At 38.7% G+C, this 23,963-nt stretch overlaps 1 long non-coding RNA gene across 1 annotated transcript in view; it reads right to left on the bottom strand.

Moving 5' to 3' along the window:
* LOC128831066 (uncharacterized) overlaps positions 1–23,654 on the bottom strand; it is a 351,765-nt gene extending 328,111 nt beyond the window's left edge. Inside the window, exon 1 of the long non-coding RNA XR_008443735.1 lies at positions 23,591–23,654. This is a non-coding gene — a long non-coding RNA (uncharacterized LOC128831066). The remainder of the gene's footprint in view (positions 1–23,590) is intronic.
* Between the last annotated feature and the right edge of the window lie 309 nt (positions 23,655–23,963).

Below are 23,963 nucleotides of genomic sequence, written 5' to 3'. Positions count from 1 at the left end.
TAAATGAAGTCATCTCTGTATTACAGCACACAGCATAACTACACAACAGTTTAAAGTAGGGCTGTCAAGCGATTAAAAAAATTAAAGGCAATTAATCACACTGTTAAACAATAATAAATATTATATTTAAATATTTTTGGATATTTTCTATGTTTTCAAATATATAGATTTAAATTACAACATGTAATACAAAGTATACAGTGCTCACTTTATATTATTTTTATTACAAATATTTGCACTGTACAATAGTTTTTTTTCAATTTACCTAATAAAAATATTGCACTACAATACTTGTATCATGAAAGTTGAACTTACAAATGTAGAATTATGTACCAAAAAACTATTCAAAAATAAAACAATGTAAAACTTTAGAGCCTACAAGTCCAGTCAGTTCTACTTCTTGTTCAGCCAATCGCTCAAACAAGTTTGTTTGCATTTGCAGGAGATAATGCTGCCTGCTTCTTGTTTACAATGTTACCTGAAAGTAAGAACAGACGTTTGCATGGCACTGTGGTAGCCAGCGTCACAATATATTTACATGCCAGATGGACTAGAGATTCATATGTTCTTTCATGCTTCAACCACCATTCCAGAGGACAGGTGTCCAAGCCAATGACGGGTTCTGCTCGATAACTATCCAAAGTGGTGCAGACTGATGCACATTCATTTTCATTATCTGAGTCAGATGCCACCAGCAGAAGGTTGATTTTCTTTTTTGGTGGTTTGGGTTCTGAAGTTTCTGCTTCAGAGTGTTGTTCTTTTAAGTCTTCTGAAAGCATGCTCCACACCTCCTCCCTCTCAGATTTGGAAAGGCACTTCAGATTCTTAAACTTTGGGTCGAGTGCTGTAGTTATCTTTAGAAATCTCATATTGATATCTTCGTGTTTCGTCAAATCTGCATTGAAAGCGTTCTTAAAACGAACAACATGTGCTGGGTCATCATCCAAGACTGTTATAACATGAAATATATGGCAGAATGCAGTGTGGTCTAAAACAGAGCAGGGGTCATGGAATTCTCCACCAAGGACTTCAGTCACAAATTTAATTAACACATTTTTTTTTGAACGAGCATCATCAGCATGTAAGCATGTCCTCTGGAATGGTGGACGAAGCACGAAGTGGCATACGAATGTTTACCATATCTAGCACATAAATACCCTACAACGCCAGCTACAAAAGTGCCATGCGAACTCGTGTTCTCACTTTCAGGTGACATAGTAAATAATAAGCGGGCAGCATTATCTCCTGTAAATGTAAACAAACTTGTTTTTCTGAGCGATTGGCTGAACAAAAATAGGACTGAGCGGACTTGTAGGCTCTAAAGTTTTACATTGTTTTGTTTTTGAGTGCAGTTATGCAACAACAACAAAATCTACATTTGTAAGTTGCACTTTCATGATAAAGAGATTGCACTACAGTACTTGTATGAGATGAATTGAAAAATACTATTTTATTTTTTACAATGCAAATATTTGTAATAAAAAATATAAGGTGAGCACTGTATGCTTTGCATTTTGTGTTGAAATCACCATATTTGAAAATTGAAATCAACATATTTGAAAATGTAGAAAAATATCCAAAATATTTAATAAATTTCAGGTGATATTCTATTGTTTAACAATGCAATTAAAACTTTGATTATTTTTTTTGAATTAATCGTGAATTAAGTGTGATTAATCAACGTCCCTAGTTTAAAGTAGCAATTTAAGCATGCTATATCTAATTGAGAAGTTAGACACATTAGCAATAAGCAGTATATTGTTGTCTCTTGGCCCAGGTGCCTTCATCCAATATTCAGGGACTTGCAGGATTGTTTCCCTTAGAAGGAGAAATTCATTAAGTGAGACCAGTATATTCTTTGGTACAATCCTGTGCATTTACAAAGATACACTAAGTCCTGTTTCCTAGAACACAGTAGGAACAAACAGCAGACAATTTCCTGGCTCATAATATCCAAGTCCGCCCTTCCAGCCAGTTCGGTGCCCCAATGAGCTCTCTTTGCTCTCTCAGGGCCTAACTCATGACTGCTTCTCATGGCCTGCCTGCTTTCTGGTTGTTCTTGGCTTCTGAGATGCGCGCGCGCACACACACACACGTAGCTGCAACCAATTCATGCCCCAGCCATTGAATTTTCAATCAGCCCCAATCTCTGCCTAGGCCTTGCATGCAGCTTAGTGACTCGGGTGGTGGCTTCCACTGTCTCCAGCTATCCTTCCATAAAGGAGTTTAATTGCTTCTTCTAGTTAGCATGAATGAATTACCATGCTAGCATGCCCATCAGCTTTAATAAGCTCTGTTATTGCCTACAGATCAAAGACATACTTGCGGTATTCTTGATGTTTAGCAGTAGACATCAAGGTTAAAATACCTACCCTAAGAAATAATGGCCAGAATCTGCTCTCAGTTATAGCAATGTAGTTGTAGAATAAATTAAAGTGAAATTTGTACAAAAATAGTATGCAGGATATATAATGGGGACTCAATTGTGTCTTTACCATGAACCATGAGCAAGGGGCAGCGTGTTGTTGCACTGCTTCTTAAACTGATTCAGAGTCACAATCTGACTTTAGTAGTCACCATCTATAATTTGAGTTCCCCCTTGCAGGAGAGAGAATATCCAGAGTCAAGTCTATACTGGGGCAACATTCTTTCCCTAGTGGGTTTCCTCTGACCACACTCTACTCCATTATGCCAGCTTGTATAGAGGAGGGGGAACACAACAGCCCCTTGGAGGCTACTTTTCTCCCAGTGCTCAATTCTGGTAGCACACACAAGCAAGGTCACAATCTGGCCCTGTACATGTAGAGTAGAGTGCATGATGAGAAACACACACAATTTAGGTGGCTAATTTACTGCAAGGGGAAATGCATGCACACAAATTTTACAAGGAATCTTAAAGTAAGCAGAACAAGAAGTTTCAGCTACACCAATTTAAATCCAGGAACAGCTTCCATATGAGAAGAGATTAAAAAGATAGTTCTCTCTTCTGTAAGATGAATAGTCACAAGGGTAGGGGGGATGTGATAGAGGTCTAGAAAATCATGAATGGTGTCGAGAAAGTCATTAAGGATGTGTTCTTTACCCGTTCACATAAGACATTGGTGACCCACTTAAATTATCAGCAGCAGGTTTAACAGACATGAGGAAGTACTTCTTCACACAACGTATTGTCAGCCTCTGGAACTTGTTGGCAACAGATATTGTGAAGGCCAAAAGTATAATTCTTTTTTTAAAAAACAGTTAAGTTCATGAAGGTAGGTCCATCAATGGCTATAAGCCCAGATGGTCAGGGACGCAACCCCATGCCCTGGGTATCGCTCTGCCTGCTAGAAGCTGGGACTGGACAACAAAAGGTGGATCACTTGATACTTGCCCTGTTCTGTTCACTCCCTCTGAAGCATTTGGCACCAGCCCTTGTAAGAAGACAGGACACTGGGCTAGATGGACCATTGGTCTTACTCAGTATGGCCATTTAGTTGTATGGCAACTAAAATGATTAGTGGTTTGGAATGGGTCCCATATGAGGAGAGATTAAAGAGGCTAGGACTTTTCAGCTTGGAAAAGAGGAGCCTAAGGGGGGGTATGATAGAGGTATATAAAATCATGAGTGGTGTGGAGAAAGTGAGTAAGGAAAAGTTATGTACTTGTTCCCATAATATAAGAACTAGTGGCCATCAAATGAAATTAATGGGCAGCAGGTTTAAAACAAATAAAAGGAAGTTCTTCACACAGCGCACCGTCAACCTGTGGAACTCCTTGCCTGAGGAAGTTGTGAAGGCTAGGATTATAACAGGGTTTAAAAGAGAACTAGATAAATTCATGGAGGTTAAGTCCATTAATGGCTATTAGCCAGGGTGGGTAAGGAATGATGTCCCTAGCCTCTGTTTGTCAGAGGGTGGAGATGGATGGCAGGAGAGAGATCACTTGATCATTACCTGTTAGGTTCACTCCCTCTGGGGCATCTGGCATTGGCCACTGTCGGTAGACAGGATACTGGGCTGGATGGTCCTTTGGTCTGACCCAGTATGGTCATTCTTATGTAGACTCATCTTTTACCACAAATGGTTGAAATATGGGGTTTGGAGGGGAATTATAAAAAGGTAGGAGTTTGCTGGAAAGAAGATGTAAAATTTGACATGCCTGGTTTTCAAATGGCTGGTTACACTGCAATCTGCTGTTGTAATTTAGTTATGTTTTGGTGTCAGGTTTTTTTTTTTTTTTGTATTGTTAAGTAATGTCAAGGGCTTCTAGAGAGGTCTGGAATTATGGCTGGAAGTTTCACAAGAACTGGTTTTCTCATGGGATTTCCAGTACTCTGTGGTTCCTCTAAGCCAAACATAGAACAAGAATAATATTTCTTAAGGTATTTAAGTATATCTGCTTCCAGTCCTGGTCAAAACCAGGAAGGAAAAAGCCACAAGAAGAAATTAAATACAAACAAAATTACCCTATAATGAACTTCACACAAACATGAAATTGAACTTAAACTCTTTTTTAGAAAGATTCAAGTTGGTTCTTAATTTTTCCAAACCAGCTTATGTATATCTATATCTAAGAAAAATTTTGTACAACAATGCACAAGATTTCCAAAATAATCAGTGATTTTGGATTCCTAACTTAAGATACCTGAAAGGGATGTCTATAGACCAAGCAGTGACCCATGGCAGCAAGTCTCTAAGCCCAGGTTAACAGACTCAAGCTTGCAGAGCTTGTGCTGCTGTGCTAAAAATAGTTGTGTAGACAGTGCTTTTCAGTTTCAGATCAGGCTGGAGCTCGGGCTTTGAAGCCCATCTCCCTCCATAGGCTTCAGAGCTGTGATGGATGCAGCAGGGGTTGATTTAGCAGGTCTTCACTAGACCCGCTAAATCGACTGCAGAGCATTCTCTGGTTGACTCCGGTACTCCACTGGAATGAGAAGATTAAGGTAAATTGATAGGAGAGCATCTCCCGTCGATGCAGCATGGTGCAGACACTACAGTAAGTCGACCTAAGCTATGTCGACTCCAGCTACATTATTCACTTAAGTCGACTTACCACAGTAGTGTGAACAAGGCCTGACCCACAACATCTACACAGCTATTTTTAGTGTGGTAGCGTGAGCCCAAGTCTGTCATCTTGGACTTGGAGTCTCGCTGCCACCGGCTATGTAAGTGTACCCAAAGAGGCCTTATTTATATGAAGTGCTGAGCACTCATCCTCTGAAAATCAGTCCCCTTTAAATTGGTGCAAATTGGAGCATCCTAAAATGGAGGCACCCAAAAGTGTCGAGACACTTTTTGAAAAACTCGACCTATAGCTATAGGTTGAAAATTTCAAAAGCACATAAGCAACTCAAAAGCACAAAATCCAGTTGGAGGGACTTGTACTCTTAAGTCACTTACAGTCAGATTTTTAAAGTTATTTAGGAGCCTTAGTGGGATTTTCCAAGAGCACCTAGCTGCTTAACATCCATTGCTTTCATTGGGAGTTAGGTGCCTAGGCCTGGTGCATATCTGCATTTTTACTTATCTAAATACCTTTAAAAATCTGGCCAATAGTCCCTTTTGAAAGTGTACATATGCAGTATAGATATATTGGTATTACCTGCATATGAGTACATAAAGCTTTTCAAATGGGAAAGTGGTATGGTATGGACTTGAAAAATACCTTTAGAATCAGGATAGCAAACAAGAGAAAGATTTCTTCTGAGTTATAATAGTAAGGGCACCAGGGAACAGGAAAGTGTTACAATGATCATGTGCCCAAAGCACCTGTGGGAGAAAAATAGTGTTAAATATGCAAACCAAAAAGAAAAAAAAATGAATCTTCATAAATAAATTTACTCACTTCATTGAGAAACTAAGAGTGCTGCCCATTTCCTCTCACCATTGGCCTGCTAATTGATGGTTATGAAGCAATGAAGGTCTCCTTGTGTTTCATGGTACACAGAGAAGCTCATTTTTTCTGAAACTCTTAGACTGAAGGAAATATATTTCCTGTTTGGTCTTGGTGGAATGCAACAAAAAGTGCTGGCAAGAGCTTAGTTATGCCAGGAATTACATCTGTTTAACAGGGTTTTAAGAAGTTGCAGATGCTAAAGTGTTTTGTTATTGTATAGCCGGACCTTGGCAGTGATGATAAATTTAACAGCTAAATAAAGATGTAAATTCTGTAAAATTGGCATTTCCTTTACCATCTGACATACCAGAAAGTTTTATACATTTTTTAAAGCATCGATATTGTTGCAAACAGCTCTTTTTAAAATAAATCAGACTACAGAATTAAAAAAAGAGGGCTTGAACAACAAAAGATTAATGCACACAATATGATAAATAGTTGTTTTCAAAACCCAACACTACAGTATATTTAGAAACACCATCATTTTCTTTAACCCCCCAACACAAATCTATTCTAATTTTAGTTTAATTTCTCTAAAATCCCTTATAGCATATAAGTGTGTGTGTGCGTGCACGCACACACTTCTCCATAAGTTTACACTATAAAGTTCAGGCACAAAGATCTACACCGAGCTCATTGCAGAATCAGGGCCTAAACTGTATGTATGTAGGTCCTGATTCAGCGAATACTTAACACTAAATGCATGAGTATGTGAGTAGTTACATTCAAATCAATGGGATTATTGCGCTTAAACGGTAAGCACTTTTGTAAACGTTTGCACAGTCAGGGCTTTGTACTGTAAAGTACTCTGCACATGCATGATGCATACTGTAACTGTAATTCTGAAAAGGATTTTGCATATTAAGTTCCTGACCTAGAATATTCTCAATAGACTACCCAAGGAATAAAATAGAGAATAAACTATTGATGTATTGCTTAATACAATACAGCATATTAATAGAAAAATCTAGCAACAATGTGGTCAGAATTAAAGCGTTGATATTTACCATATGAAAACAATTAACATTCCCTGATTTTGTAAAATCTACACAGATATGCAAAAGGAAACCTTTGACTTTGCAGTCAGAAAATTTGTCTCTGGGTATAAGGACATCAATTCTTTTTCCAACTAAACTCTCTATAGGCATAGAACAAAAACAATGCAAGTTTTTAATTTCAATTGCACTGTCATTTCTGGTTTCCCTCTAGTCAGAAAGGATTAGTGATGAGGTAATTTGGACACTTTCGATCATCCTAATTGCTTTTAAATTTTATTCTTCCTGAATTTCATTAAAACTTTTGCATATTAACTGTCCTGTTGCTCTTGTTGTAAAGTACCATAGTTGTACTTTACTAATATATATTGAACAGTATAATATTAAATAGACAAACGCACATTAAAATTTTAGTACTGTATACAAATTGAATTCTTTGCTTAGTTTACTTTTTATCTCAATGTCTATATCAAAAGTCTCATTGAAGTAATGGGTTTTCAAAATACAAATGGACAGTTTCTGCCACCTTTACTCATGCAGAGTATCTCTGGTCCTGATGCTGTAAAGACTTATGTGCATGCTTAATTTTACACACTGAGTAGTTCCGTTGACTTCATGAGCTTACTCACAATACATTCCTTTAGCATAGGAATAAGGCCAGGTCTACACTAAAAAGTTAGGTGGACCCACTTATGTAACTGAGGGGTGTGAAAAATCCACACCTCTGAACAGTGTAATTAAGCCAACCTAATACTGAGTGTAGACCATGCTAGGTTTACCTCAGGGACATGGATTAGATTTGCTACTATAGAGTTCCAAGTGTAGATAAGCCCCGAGTCTTTGTAGGATCAAGGACCTGCTGTGCCATCTGTCCCATTGATTTCAATGGAACTAGTTGCATATGAAGGTTCTACTCAATATGCTATCCTTACTTGCAATTGGTCCACATGGAATAGGGAGAGAAAGTGGGCCAGGGATGTGGGAGAAGGGGGAAGAAAAGCAGGGTGAAGTGTAGAGAACATATCCAATAAGCACTAACTGTAATTACTTTAAGTGGGTACAACTCCAATGAAGAACTTGTATTCAAAAATATTGAAGAATTATGATTCTGAAACAATAGTTTAGTGGGTATAAAAAAATGGTATGAGTTCTTGAATCCTGCTAGACTTTTTAAAAGAAAATATTGATTGGTATATAAAAATATCAAATATACAAATTTATATATATTCTATTAGATATATATGTATACACAGAGAATATATTTACCCAGGAGAACAAAACAATGGGTACATTCTTAAATATACCATGAAAAGCATTACATCTTATTCAGGAATTGAAGAGCTAAGTTCCTGGTCTTCTAAACCCTCATGCATGTGCTTAACTTTAAACATATAAATACAATGGGATACAAATACAATACTACTCTCCTAATTAAATTTAAATTTACGCCTAACTGTTTGCACGATTGGGACCTAAATCTACAGCAATGGAATCTTTAACTGGATACAATATCGAAGATCTATCCATAATAAAAATGGTTTTCTTTCTCTCCATTTCTCCTGAACAAAGGCTCGTGGACTGGGGTAAGGAAGGAGTTTGCTTTTTGGTCATGTGTGGTGGTGTTTATTGGTGTCATTCCTGAGTAAGGCTCCCTTTAAAAGGTTGTCCTACACCTGGATCTAATCAGTCATACTTGCATTCCACTAGATCTCTTCTGGCAAGGCATTCAAGAGGCAGAGTTAGTCAGAATTGGCAGAAGGTCTTCCAAATATCCAAGGAAACATTTTATCAAAAACATGATTGAAGAGTGTGAAACATGATGAAAATCTGAAGATTTTCCAACCAGCTCTAGACAGAGTTCTGCTGTCAAGAACACTCTTTTTTGAATGTTTGATAGTATAGACTTCAGTTTCTCCAGCTGCTTTGTCCCTGTAGAGCAAAGCTCTCTTACAGAGTTGTGGAGTTTAAGGGTGTCTGAAGTAGCCAGGTCTCAGTGCATTGTAGATTAAGACCAGCAATTTATGTTCTGTTCAGAAATGAAAGGAGATTCAGTGATGGGATGACTGAAAATTGAAAAGGAAAGAGAAAAACCATTAAATTAAGCAGAGACTGAAAGGTGCTTATTAAGGTGTTGTTCCCTATCAGAAGTCTATATCCTGATGCTAACAAGGTGAGGACAGAATAGTTTAAAAAATGTAATGACTCATATTGAAAATTATCAATATAAAACTGTAGCATGAAGTGGTTCCAAGAGTTAACTTTCAGGTAAAAGCACTATTATGATATAAACTTATGATGTGATGTCACCTAGAAACTCTGCTCTCTTGTTTCTGATCCTCCTCTCACTCCCTGCACTCTGCCAGATTCCCACCAAATGTCAACACACTCTACAGACCATTCTCCCACTTCAAGCTGTCTTCCATTCTGCCTTGTCTGAAACAATCTGCTCTTTCTCACATAGACAACCATCCTCTCTTCATTCAAATAGCGCATTAAAACAACATTTTGCTGCAAAACCTTTCAACAATCCAGAGAATTTTTTGTAATTGTTCAGCTTAGAGATATTGCCACCTCATCTACTACAGTGTGATGCCAAATCTTCCAGCCCAGGTTAATGCAAGAGAAGCTTTTGAACATAGTGCACCCATCATTGGTTTTGTGCACATAGTAGATGTATGGGGGGGGGGTAAGTTTTTAAATACAGAGACATTTCCCACACACGCACACAAATCGTCACATCATAATTTTTACTCATTTCTCACTGTTCGAAATTGCATGATGAATTATTTTTGCAAATATATACATGAGGATTCCTCACAAACATTTGAGAAGTGTGTATTCAGTCAGTTGTTTGATATTCAAATCGCATTGGTGAAGCTTTGAGACCTGGGATTGTTTCCATCACTTGATTATATGGTGGAACTTTCATGATCTACTATTACTACCACCTCCATTTGAAATATATTTGGTTTTATCGTTAAATGAAGTTTATTGCTTGATTCAACAAATCCCAGTGATGGGCCCAAAATTCACTTTCTGTCAATGTTTGTATACAAAAACCTCCAGTCATGCAAAGCAAACAAATACAGATATGAACAGGCAGAAGTACAAACTCAGTTTCCAATTTGGCAAATACACTGCATTTGTTCATCAACAGGTTTTTACACTATTCAGTCATTTCTAGTTATGAACCTAAACTTCAGATTTAAGTTCCACCAGGTTCTCAAACTGGATAGAGTTTCACTCAAGCTGTGAGTACTGGAGGGGGTTTATATCTTTGTGTCAACCTAAACAACGAGAAACTCAAGGTTCTGCTGAGTTTTGTCTTCAGCTTATGGAAAATAGTAATAAGCAAGACTTCTGATTTCCTAATTCATCCCCCTACCATTGTTGGTTTAACAGTAACAGCAGTAGTTTTCATGCGTTACACTAAAAAACTTATCCTACAGAATACACTGAGTAATAAGTATCTTGCTAACAGTATCACATCAGGAATTCATATTAACAATAATTCAGGAAGTGGACAATCTGGTCAGCAAACAACTGGCTGTCCAAATTCTTCTAAATGCTGCCTGGAAGAAAAATCTTTGCTATCTGAACAGCAGCATGTATTTTAATTAGATAGGGGATGTGTTCCTTTCATTTCAGTGAGCCACAACCATTGCATTATGTAGAACTGGCACTGGCATGCTATTATGGAGCACAAAAGCTATGCACTATTGTATAATTAACCCAGATGTGATGAAATCCATCCAATAATGCTGATTCAGCACACTAAGAAGGGCATGTCATCAGGCAATACTGAACCTGTATTCAGGCCCAGATTAAAGAATTTTGGGGACCTGTATACTATGGAAATTGGGCCCCCCACTTCTTTAAAGCACCATACCCCAACACCCCTCCTATCCCCCCATACCTCAACACTCCACTAGCCTCCACTTATACTGACAGACATCACACTCACCACAGCTCCTAACACCTCAGCCCTACTTGACACAGCCCCCAACATCCTGGTCCCCAGCGTCCCCCACTTACACCCCCCCAACTTTTCACCCCACTGCACTCCCCATTCACTCCATAGACCACCAGCAACTTTCCCTGAGGCCTCACCCACCGTCCACAGGACCTTCCTGGGCACTCACCACTGCCTGCCCCTCACCCAGGCTAGGGCACCTTCTCTAAATCCCAGCTACCCAGCTCCGCTCAACCCCGTGAGCCAAGGTGCTTAGGGTAGCCCATACTGAAAATGCAAAGGGCAGGGCAGGCTGCAAAAAGAGCATATTCTTCCAAAACTGGTGGTTAACATTGTAGTTAGATTCAACAACCAGTCACAAAATGTGCTCCTAATCCCCCAGAAGCTAGAAAAAAAGAAATCACACAGCTCCCTTTATTTCATTCTAGTTCTCTGGCTCCCAATCAGCAAATAGGTCCAGTAAGGTGAGGAGTTATTTAAAAACTCTGCTCACTATGCAAAATGTTCTTCTGATCCCCAAAGAGCCACATTACTTGATTAATAGTTTGGATCTTACCCAAAATACCATGCTGCCAGCCAATCCTTTAGTATCTAAAACTAAAGATTTTATTAAAAAAGAAAAGAGTTGTTAAATGGTCAAAGCAGTCAGATACATACGTATGATTTCAGTGTCCATATATCCGGTTCTTAGCAGCATTGGTGAGTTTGCTGGCTTGTTGGGTCCCTCTGGAACACATCCAAAGCCTGGATGGGTCTGTCAGTTCTTTGTTCAAAGCTTCAGTTTGTAAAGAAGTTACTCCAGAGGTGAGAAGCAGGATTGAAGACAAAATGGAGAAGATGCAGCTTCCTTTTATATCCTTTGCCATGTGGCTTGTACATCCTTTGTCCCAAACAAGCTCAAAGCACGTGGACATGAAAAAGCACTTGGAGCCCCCTGTCCCTACATGTCCTGATGACTCATAGGTGTAGCCCCAGGCTTCTTTCAATGGGTTCATTGTATAGCTGGCTACCCTTGACAGGCCATTAAGCAGGCTGGATAGTGCTGATGCCAATCTGCCTGGGGGCATCCCTCAAACACAGCACAAGTTTGCTATACAAATATACCACACATTTATAACTCACAATACAAAGATGATACATACATATACACATGACTGTCATATTTAGCAAATAACTTTTCCACTGATACGTTACATGGCGTATCTTGTAAGATTCATTGCAATTTTGTAATATTGGTAACAATAATATTGTAAGTGGTCACCCATATTCCATACAGCATCACACGCCGATCACATGACAGGGGGGCAGCCAGGCCAAATTTGAGTGACTGGTTTTGTGACCTGGTTTGCAGGGTTGCAGCCCCACTCCGTTTTGTTGTTGGGTTGGGTTTTTCTCTCTTTTTTTTTTGAGTGGATGAGAGCCGTATGCAAGGACACCGAATGCACTATGGTTAATCCAGGCCTGCCTGTATCCCTTACGTTCATAGTTAGTTGTCTACCCCAATGTGCTTTATACCTAACATTTATAATGTACAACTTTATTTTGTATTAGAAACACACAGACTTTCATTTGCAGTTGAAGGTGTAATTCTAGATTAAAATTCTCAATGCATCTGGTTTATTAAAAGATATATTTCTTGAAATTATGGAGGAAAGGATTGGACAGTTTGAAGGAAGAAAAGTTCTCCAAGAAAAAAAACGTATGCACATTTAAAATCTTTTTGGTTTTGGCCTAAGTATTTTTCAGTTTCTTTAAATATGCTAGATGGCAAATGGAAAAGCTGCAAAACTAAATCAAAGTCCTCACCAAACGGCTGCCAGAAGTACCAGTTACAGCTGTACAAGTCAGAATAACTTCTTGTATCACTTCAAGCTGTTTACAGGGATGCAATTCATTATTGTGCATTTGTGTTCAATGTTTCCAGTTATGTTTGATAAATTCTCTCCTACAAAGCTCTCAAATTGGCCACAAGTTCTCTAATGTTTTCAATACATGTCACATAGTAAGAGAGTACAGTCAAGTCATAAATCAAGACCCTAAAAACACTGTAAAAAATATTTTGCATTGGTGTTCATGGAATCGTGGGTCTTTCCCCTCCTAAGTTTCAGAATGCACACGGTATGATGTAACAAATCGCAAGAATTATAAACAAATGTAGAGATAATGGGTATTAAACTGAACACAAAGGCAGCAAGACCTAGAAAACAAAATAATAAGAGATAAGAGGGCCAACAGAGTAATTGAAACCCCTCAACCTCCACAATGAGCACTTCCATGTAGTAAGCCACTGCTCAGGGCTTTCTGTGTTTCTCAGAAATGTGTCAGATCCTCAGCTGGTGGCAATGGAAGTCAATGGAGATACCTCCTCTTACATCAAGTGAGGATCAGTGCCATAAAACTTGTCTGTTATGACTACTAGGTGTTATAGGGCCTCAGACAGTCTACCAACCCCAAACCTGTCCAATGCTGCCACAGCATTGCCATTCGTGCATTGATATGGATCTCAGACTCATGGGGGGAGCAATTTCTTGAAACGTCTCCCATGGGAAATGAGTAGGAGAAACATATTCCTCTGATCAATAGCCAGAACATGCCAAGATCAAGAAGTATGTTACATTTTAACAAACTCCACTGCCAGCTGAGTGTCTCCAGGGGACCAGGTTGGTAACATTCACCATATAAGCCTCCACTTGATCGCCATCCAAAACCATCCTGCTTTCCCCTATAACTCCTCGCTCCATAAACTAAATGTTCAAGAAAGAATTCAAGGCAATGTCTCCAGTGAGCTCAGCTGCCAGCCAGCTCTTAGCAAAGCAGGCACAAGTATGATAAACCCTGAAATCCTGGCTGCCAGGGCATTACAATACAATTTTCCCCAGCTGTAAAATAAATTATTCACAATCATGGGAAGCATGATTGTTAGCATATCCCTCAGCCAGTAATGCTATAACCCTCCCCACATATTATGCAGAGTCTAACCTGCTCCATTGTCACCATTCATTTTCAGGTCCCATACATGCCTCTTCCTGTTTGGAATTCTGCCTGCCCAAACTCAAATTTGTGATGTTCAGATTTAGTTCATCTGACTTCAATCTTGGACAGATTGCACTAGTTCATATATTTTACAGAACTGGACACCCAACCTTAAAATGAGCTCCTATACTGACCATTTAGGTAGAGTGGCCAAGGAACTGAATGGACTTGCATATAATGATTTAGGCACATCCGTGTGTTCATAAGTGAGGCGTTTTCAGTTACTAATTTTTTTAGTGGATAAATAAAAGGACTTCATTCCCAAGACTATCAATCTGGCACCTTTCACCAGCTCTAAAATTCTATGACCAACTATTTGGACTAGGTAGGGTACCTTTAAACCTTGCTTTGTGGGCTATTCTGCGTGTTCTGTTCATTGCTCAGTTCAGTTACTCAATATACTATCACTTCAAAACCTCCCCCAAACTAAACTGTAAACATCAGGGAGCTTTACAGGATGACCTTGACATGGGGTATTCTATTTTCAGTGTTATACCTGCTCCTACAATAGCTTAAACTAATAGATATACAAGTCTACACACTTGAGTTAACGGTTGTTTTCTTTCCAGTATGATGGTCCTGAAACTTATTTTCTTTCCAGAAATCTGCAACATGCTAATATAGGATGGAACATCTCATTTTAAATGTCTACTACTGATAGTTCTGTGCAGTAGTTTAAGCTCTAAATCCCTCAAGGTGTTGCATTTGATGGAGGTTAATTACAGTAGCATGCAAAATGCAAATCTGATTAGGGCTAATTAAATGATTTGTAAAGCCTCTACATTATAGTTAAATGTTATTTTCTCCTCTACACAAATTTTTTTTATATGCAGTAGTGTAGGGCATTTACTTGCAATTAAGCAATTACTGTTAATGTTCAACTGAAGGAGATTTGCCCCCCTCCCCTGATTTAAAATGCAATATGCTGGGTTCATGATGTTTGTTTTTCCACTGATTATTTTGGCTGAAAAATATTTCAGCTATATTCTGTTTCTCAGTTTCTTATTCTGTTTGGACATCTTATGACTGATCCAATAGCTCTCCAATAATATGGGTAGCATCAGGTATAAGATAAGAATTACAGCCACATATATCATCTGTCGGGCTATAATTTTTATCTGGAAGCTAACTCAAAACACCAGAAATTTGTTAAGGTTTCCTTATCCATAATTATCCATGATTCCCTGGGATTTTTTTTTTAAATATTTGCGACAAACTAGAGATTTTTCCTCAATCTGAATGCTTCCCATGCCACCAGCACTCAAACAAGGCTCCACCCTTCCTATCTTTTGTGCTGTTTGTAAAATTGGCTACCGTATTGTGTTTCTACATTTAACATTTTAAATGTATTTAACATTTTTTTATGAGGATAGGTCATTGACCTATCATTCAACCCCCAACTTGGAGCACCAGTGGACTGCTTTTTTTCTGATCCCCATTTTTTAATTTGTCTAGCTTGGATGATTTTACCACGAGTTAAACATCCTGTCTGCCGAGCTGTCTGGGTCATTTGAACACTCAAGCTTTCCCACCATGTCAAGGTGCAGACCCCAAGGAATATCTTTAGAACAGCTAAAACTTAACGTCACAGTTAATGTCATATCCAAAGATTTTTAGAAAATGGTTTGAGAGTAAAATGCATTCAGTATTATTTCACTGATGCATAAAATATATCTCAATATGTCATGGTGCATATATGAGATGTAATAAATACACACACGTATCCAAGAAGCCAAAGGGCAAAGCACATTCCACAAAATGCAATCCCAAACCTTTCCTGCAAGCAAACACTTGAGGAAGACATAGACCATGCAGCGTGCCCTAAAGGTCAGACTCCTGCCACCAGGTCCTAGACCAGGGGTAGGCAACCTGCGGCACGCGAGCTGATTTTCAGTGGCACTCACACTGCCCGGGTCCTGGCCACCGGTCCAGGGGGCTCTGCATTTTAATTTAATTTTAAATGAAGCTTCTTAAACATTTTAAAAACCTTATTTACTTTACATACAAAATAGTTTAGTTATATATTATAGACTTATAGAAAGAGACCTTCTAAAAACATTAAAATGTATTACTAGCACGCGAAACCTTAAATTAGAGTGAATAAATTAAGACTCGGCACACCAGTTCTGAAAGGTTGCCGACCCCTGTCCTAGGCATTTAAAACTAAGTCTGAGTCTCTTACCCCTAGTGCCCCATCTTACATTGCCTGCTGATGCAACAAGTGTAGAAAGAGAGATGGCCTGCTTGGGAGCTAGAACCCACCTCACTATATAGGGAAAATAAATAAAATCCTATAGTTAGAAAGTTAGAAAGGGGTTTGAAAGACTCCCTTTGACTTTGGATTGGACCCTAGAATTGTAAGTACCTGTAAGTAAGCATCAAAGTCTATTTATATTAAGGAATGTGTCCTGTAAGTTAGTGACAGTATAAGGTTGAAGAACCATATATGTATAGGATACGATTTTCAAAGACTCAAACGTGGTTTGGTCACTCAACCCCATTAACTTACATTGTAAGTTCACACGAAAAGTCTGTGCCAGGTCTCCTGCGTCCCAATCCTTAACCACAAAAGCATCCTTCTTGCTTCCCCACTGCTTAGGTTATTCACCCCAAAGTCTCCCACATTGGGATGGGAGCTAGTGTGAGATCCACTGCTGAACATATACCACAAATAATATACAATAATAATACATAATAATAATAATACACTAGTCTACAACTGGAAAAAATAGTCAATATTATCAGCAAGAAGGTCAAGCAGCCATTTGTCATGAGATAAGCAAGTTCTAATTAAATGCACTTTTAAGGGTGCTTCCCGTTCCACTGAAATGAAGATGAAAAGGTTGATCTCAAAACACTGAGTTCTGCAAGTTGCTGTTGTGAAATTAATCAAAGTATTAAAACAACACTTTGTAAGCATGCCATACCTGAGGAATGTCAGATCCACAGTAAACGTATAATACTTTACTCACACCAGGAAGACATTTTACCTGAGCGATGCTGACTCTCTGTAAAGAATATTTTAGCATAAAACTTCTGGAATATGTCACTAAACCAGTCAGATCCCAATTGAAGCAGTTAACGAGAGGCTAACAGAAATATTTCAATTATCCCAGTTAAAAATTTTAATTTACTCTTTTTAATAACACTATTCTGAATGTTGCCAAATACACTGAAACCCGACACGCCTCTATATAAATAGATTAATTGTTCCCTTGATAGCCAACTACGCTAACAAACAGAGCAATTCATAAAAGCAGCTGGAAGACCATGTTGTATTTGAATGCTTAAAATAAATTCTAAAACCCAGACAAGCTTGATCCAAAAATAATCTTTTAATAATAATCAATATTTTGTTTGCTACAGTCTACTGACTTCCACCAAATTTGATCTTAGTAATTGTACAGACGGTGTTCCTAACTATTTTATACAGATTTCAGCACAGACAAGTGGCACTCCATTTGCAGTTTCAGTGTGAAAAATATCTTCCTGGGTGCTTCCTATTTCAAAAACAAATTGATGCACATAACATTTATTCCACCCATGCAATGTATTTCAACTGGCTTGAATTTCTGTCCAGCATGTAAACATTTCCAATTAAAAAGTGACAAAGAGTCCTGTGGCACCTTATAGACTGACAGACGTATTGGAGCATAAGCTTTCGTGGGTGAATACCCACTTCGTCAGATGAATGAATGAATACCCACATTCATCTGACAAAGTGAGTATTCACCCACGAAAGCTTATGCTCCAATACGTCTGTTAGTCTATAAGGTGCCATAGGACTCTTTGTCGCTTTTTACAGATCCAGACTAACACAGCTACCCCTCTGATACTTGATTTCTAATTAAGGCTCCAGAACAACTATCATTGAATTAAAAGAGCCACACTGTACACATGCCTTTTTTTTTTTTTTTTTTTTTTGTAACTGAGTAAGACAACCTAATCTTTAACTGTGTCTTTCCTAACTTTGTCTTTTCTTTGTTGATGCTTTTATAAATGTCCTGTAAGTCCCGGAGTACCTAGAATTGCTTCATCACCACTTTTGTCTTGCTTGCAAGTAATAAATATTTCAAAGATTCAGGTAGGCAAGCAAATAAGAGAATTCAGTAGTGGTGACAGAGCAAAAATCCACTCTCCCTCCCTTCATAAAAAGGTTAGGTATCAATATGGGCTGTAGAGCATACTGTACATATGAGCAATACATTACATTAAAACAGATGTGGACCAAGTTAATTTCTTCATGGGCATTTTCAAAAAAGTTGAATGCCTAAATCACAATGACCTCAGTTGAATTTGGACACCTAACTTCTTTAGGCTCCTGTGACAATCCCAGCCATAATTCTTCTAATTTTACCTTAAATGCAGACTAGTAGGCAAAATGGTCCAGTGGGTACAGCATTGATCTGGGACTTGGGAGACTCTGTCCCTAGTTCTGCTACTGACCAACTGTGTGATTTTGAGTAAGTCACTTCCCCCTCTCAGTGCCTCAGTTTCTTCTCTCTTTTTTTAATCTGTCCTATTTAAGATTTTAAGCTCTTCACTGCAAGGATTGTCTTACACAATGTACTTCAAGCTCCTTGCACTATGGGGACTCATCCATGTAATACAAAATTGCTATCTAATTAGAGCAATTGATAATGGGTATATGGTTGATGGAGGTTGGGGGTTAAGGTAAGAGGCTTCACAGCCTATAAATGTTGAATGCGTTTCCAGGGTAGACCAATGGGACTGGATCACAAATGTCAACCATCTGAGGATCTAGTCCCTAATTTATTTTGCCTTGAAAGTGCAGTGTTTTTTCCATTGGCTTAGTGTTAGGGATTTTGCTTTGTCCATTCCAGGAAGGGAAGGGTCTTTGGGTCTCTTCAATGTCCCTTTAACATGCTCTTGAACTGTATTTCTATGGAAGCGGTAAATGTAGCCTCATCTGAGCCTAGGAGTCCGAGTAATTCAGTAATTCTTTCAGTGAGTAACTAGATGGGGACAAATATTCCTTCTCATAAAATACATCACTAGTACTGTTTCTCTGATACAAAATGATAGGGAGAAGTTGGTGTCTAGAAGTCCCAGCATACCATGCTGCTAAGATCACTTGAGACTCTTGTGTGGTATGATTCCTTTTAAATTTAAAAAATTCTTCCCATGAATAACACTGGAATTTAATCCTATTTCTGTATGCCTGGTATTAGGTTCTCACCTTCTGGAGGTTTTAGCCAAGAAAATAAATGTGCTGGAACAATGTTTCTTGTAAGAGATTCCAATCAACTCTTAAACACAAGGAAGTAGCCCAGACTAAATGGCTTTCTGCCTGATTTCCACTAACACCAATGCTATATGAGAGCATACAAAAATATTTAGTTAGCAGCTCACTGTCACAACCTGTAGCCTCTTAACAATGTTCCTTCTAGAGAGGGTTACCAGCAGGGCTCCTCCCTTTGTCATTATAACAATTCATTGGAATTAATTCCAGAGCTACAAGCCAAAATTTGTGGTGCCTCCATTCTTGGACATCCAAGTTTAGATACCTTAAAGGGGGTGAGATTTTGAGAGGACAGGAGCTGAGGACTTTTTGAAAATCAGGCCCCTTTATAACATCTCCAGTTGGGTATGCAAAGTCACTAGTCACTTTGTCCTTTATTATGACCAGGAGTTTCAGAGTTTCTTCAGTATCTCGATCTCTTCACAAACCTGAAATACAAACATTCCTGGTATTCCCATAACACTCACTCCTTTCAGTTGACCCATCTAGAAGAATTCAGTCTTCTAAAACTCATAGAAGAAGTAGTCAAAAAAGGTTATACCACATTTCCCACCTTCAAGCGCAATTTGATAAATCCAAACTGTTGGCCCCATTGGAACCTTGCAATGTGACCAACTGACCACTCATCCATTCCAAGATTTTACTACGTTTCCAAGATTTTGAAATCCTCACAATGACTGGCCTTAAACTCAAACTAAATATGTACATGATTCCCACTATTCAAACTCTCATTAATAGAGATATTAACAATAGCATCTAAAAATGTTGAAGTCAAACATCCCATTTACAGAAATTTAAATAGATACCTATTTAGAATCTCGGACTACATCCATCAAAGGTCCACAAGCTTCAACTTAGGGGCAGTGACGATGCATACTATCCCAAGACAAGACCATAGATCAAGTTGTTAGAGTCACCATTTGGTCCCTTGTTATCCACCTTGCTACAAGTATAAAGTTGTGCTAGCCCTTTTTCTGCTGCAGAGCATTTTTCCCTCCATATATGGTGGTGAGGAGGTCAAAGCTTCCACCCACTTCCTCACTTTTATGGGATGGAGAAGTAATGGCTCCAGCGAGGCTTCTATTCCCCTGCAGTGTAACTAATGATCTGGGTACATCCCCTAACTCCCCTTTTACAGGCTTATAGGACAAACCACAATTTCCCCATAATGGATCATCCCCTATCATTACAAAATGAAGTACTTCTAGAATATATGTGGTTCAGAAGAATAAAAACTGGAAGAAAAATGAGAAGAAAGGACCAAATTATTTTCCAAATTATACCAGTATAAATCAGAACAACATTACTGGCCTGATTCTGATGTCAGACCATTTTTACAATGATTCCAAATGCAGTTACTCCTAATTTACACTGCTTTGGACATTACATTAGCAGAAGGATAACATACAACAAAATTTGGTCTGTATTAGGTTAATAACAGTTATTAAAGAAAAGGTGAAGGGATTAAGAATAATGGATATAACTTATAAAAGTATACTTTCTGCAACTCACATTGCCTCAGAATTGCCATATTCTCCTATTCTGTATACTTATGACCCCTCTATTCCACTTATTTTTTTAAAAAAAAAGCTTGTCCTCTCAACACAAATGTTTACTTTTAATACAGAATTAGTAAATAAAAGATTTGCCCGTGGAGAGATGGAACAAGTCATTTTGTTTCTGTGCTGTGGCCTGTAGTACTGTTATAGCATGTGTCACCAGGTGTCACTGTTACACAGCCTTCCAAGTTTTTTTTTCTTTTAGCGTGCAAACAAATGTTCAGTCTTGGGAAGACCTGATGTGTTTTTGTTACAAACTTCCCTGGGGACTGCACCTTCATGTGATGGAAAGGTTTATGTGCTCCAATGACCCAGAGAGCTATGCTCGGAGAATTTTTAACTCCTGATAAAGCCACTTAAGTCAGACATGTCAAAGAATAGGGATCAGACAAAAAGCAGTCTACTGGTTCTCCACGCTGGGGGTTGACAGAGAGGCAAACAACCCCTAGCCTCATAAAAAAAAGTAAAAAACACAACTAGGTAGCCATTCCAGCAAACTAGGTTGGTGGAGTTTTCTTCATGCTTTCCCTGATGGTACAGAAAGGAAGGATTCAGATTTAGATTTGTTATGCAAAGTTGTGAGTAGATGCAGTGGTCCCAGGAGAACTATGTGAATAGCAGGACAGCTTGCTCTCTGCCTTGGTCTCTCATTAAAATCAATTGTGGAGACTGAGTTGCTCTCTGGGAACCAGGCATTGGTATTGGGCTGAGATTCCTAAAGGAAAGCATTGCCCTGCCTGTTTGTGTCCATCTCCATTCTGGGACTGGTGTATGCATGTAATTAAAGCAAGTTACACTTGAAGCGTACCCAGACTATGTCACTGATTTCTCTGGTAGGAAGCCAACCTGCAAGGCCCTGGACATCTGCTACTGCATGGCAGAAGGTCAATGCTGGTGTCAGAAATGGGACACTAGTGTCCAAAAGGGCAAACATATTGAAAGAAATCCTCTGAAGCCATGTGCAAAACCTATAGAAAAATTCCCCTGTTGACTTCAACTCTTTTAACCATCCTCTCAACCCAGTATGGTCTTTCAACCTGACCTGAATGGACAGAATTCCATTGATATCTTTCAGCAGCACTAGGCTGTTTTTGTTTTGTAAGTTAAAATATGCATGGTGGGAAGGGAAGTAGGATTCCTGGCAAATTAATGGTTGTATATTATACTAAGCGCCCGTCACTGATCATCTGTGTCAAATACACCGATTCTGGCTAATACCGGCATTTTCTTTCCATTTTTCCTTACTCAACAAAAAATATTCACAAGATCTTCTCTCCAGGTGAAGTTTTATGAGGGCTGGGTGAATATGGAATAATCACTCTGAACCTTGCTGAAAACCCTAAGTTCACAGGAACTTGCTGAGGGGGAAAAAATGTGATTGGTTTTGTCTTTCTAGTCTGTGTGTTTCATTTTTGTTCATCCCTCCTCTTTTGGATTCTATGAGTGGGGGGACGGGGAGAGAACTGTTCTTCCAATATTTCCAGCCAGAGCAGAAGCAGGAACCACCATCAATCTTAAGACAGGGCTAATTTTTATATGGATTTCTAGTACAAATGTGTAGACCCAAAATAAGCTTTGGATAAACATCCAAAACTTGTATGTGCTTATCCAGACTGAACCTCGGAGTTAGTGGCACTAGATACACCAACAGCTGCAACAGTAGACCAGCTGTAACAGCAACAGCTTGTTTCTACCACTGTCCAGTTTCTGTGCAGGGATTCTGGCAAGCACAGTAGCAGCTTTCTTGTCCACTAAAATGATTCTATCCTGGACTTTTTAGCATTGCTGTAGCTGACATGAATCACAGAAAATCTCACAAACAGAAATTAACCATGGTGACAAGTGCACCCAAAAGGAAAGACAGATCCATTTGTGTGTGTCACTTTTTTCCTTTAGTATCAATTATTGCTACTCAACGTCAGTTCAATAACGGAAAACTGTACAGACAAACAACAGGAACTACTCTTCCAATCAAGAGGAGTTACCTGAAAGCACTGTCATTTTTCACTCCAGGGTAAAAATTCTAAAGGTTTTATTCAAAACAGCATCCAAAAACATTGATGCTTAGTCAATCTAAAGATAGGCTTGAATCACAATGTTCACATACAGGTCCAGATTTTTCTGAAAGTTCAGTGATGTTAAGTCAGAATTAGAACACTGGATCACCTATGTCTAAAGCAAATACCTTGAGTCAGCAAACTTGGACTGGAAATGTTGTGAGAAAGCTCTCATAAAATTTCTGATGCTTCTTGCTTCAGGTTGGTTTGGAAGTACAGTCAGAACAGTCTCTTACTCAATAGCTGAAGTTGCACTTTTGGTCTCAGATGAAATTCAGAAGTACAGAAACATGTAAAAATAAGAGATGGAGTGTGTAGGTGCAATAATCCAAACTTTGAACCATAAAGTTTCAGTTAGGGTTCAATTAATGTTCGGGGTGAAGGTTAGAGAGGAAAGTTTTATTTTTTAAGAACCAGTTTGACCATCAGTAAGATTTGCCCTTTACACAGCTTTTCCTCCCTTTAAACGATTCTCACACAGGCTTCCATGGAGAATGGCTGACATCTGCAGATCATTTTAACATTATCGGGAGATTTAAAGCAGGGATGAACAGGTGAAAGTACAGAGTCTGCAAGCTAGTAAACCTCTCAAATTTACCACGGTTCAGTCACCATTTATTAACCATTTAGTTCTTATCTAGTTCTGTTTTGCTGTATCAAAAGGAATAAAAAAATAAGGGGGAAATTAAAAAAAAAATTAGCCAAGCTGTCTCTTCCTGAGCAGAACATGCAGTACATTTCTTGGTCCCTTGCTTCTCCCATTCATTCCCTACTTTCAACTGCCCTTCTCCATAGTTACCAAGGCTCTTTATTGAACAGCAACTTGAACTCACATTTGCTTTCGTGTGTTTTCCCTTTCTCCAATCTTCACAAACAATTGTTGGCACCAGCAGTCTGCACTTGGAGAAAAGAGAGAGAAAGAAATAACCCAACACTCCAGTCGCTCAGTCCACAAAAGGGGTTAAGCCAAAGTGCTTCACATGCCTCTTCCCAAGAGGGTGCTCAAGCATTGAGAACACACAGCTAAAAATTTCACACATTGATCGGTCAGACTGCAATGGATCAACTGCTACAATGTTCAATTCATGCCCAGACAGGTGTTGAGTGGTGGCAGGTTTTTAGGCCATAGAAATGTTTTCTTTGGCATTGACCCACACATTCTTAATTCCATCCAGCCTGTTTTCATTTGGAACAGAACAATAACAT

Source organism: Malaclemys terrapin, chromosome 2, assembly GCF_027887155.1.
Source record: "Malaclemys terrapin pileata isolate rMalTer1 chromosome 2, rMalTer1.hap1, whole genome shotgun sequence".
NCBI lineage: Eukaryota > Metazoa > Chordata > Testudines > Emydidae > Malaclemys > Malaclemys terrapin.
Note: the sequence above shows the minus strand (reverse complement) of the source record. Positions and strands in the feature narration are given on the sequence as shown.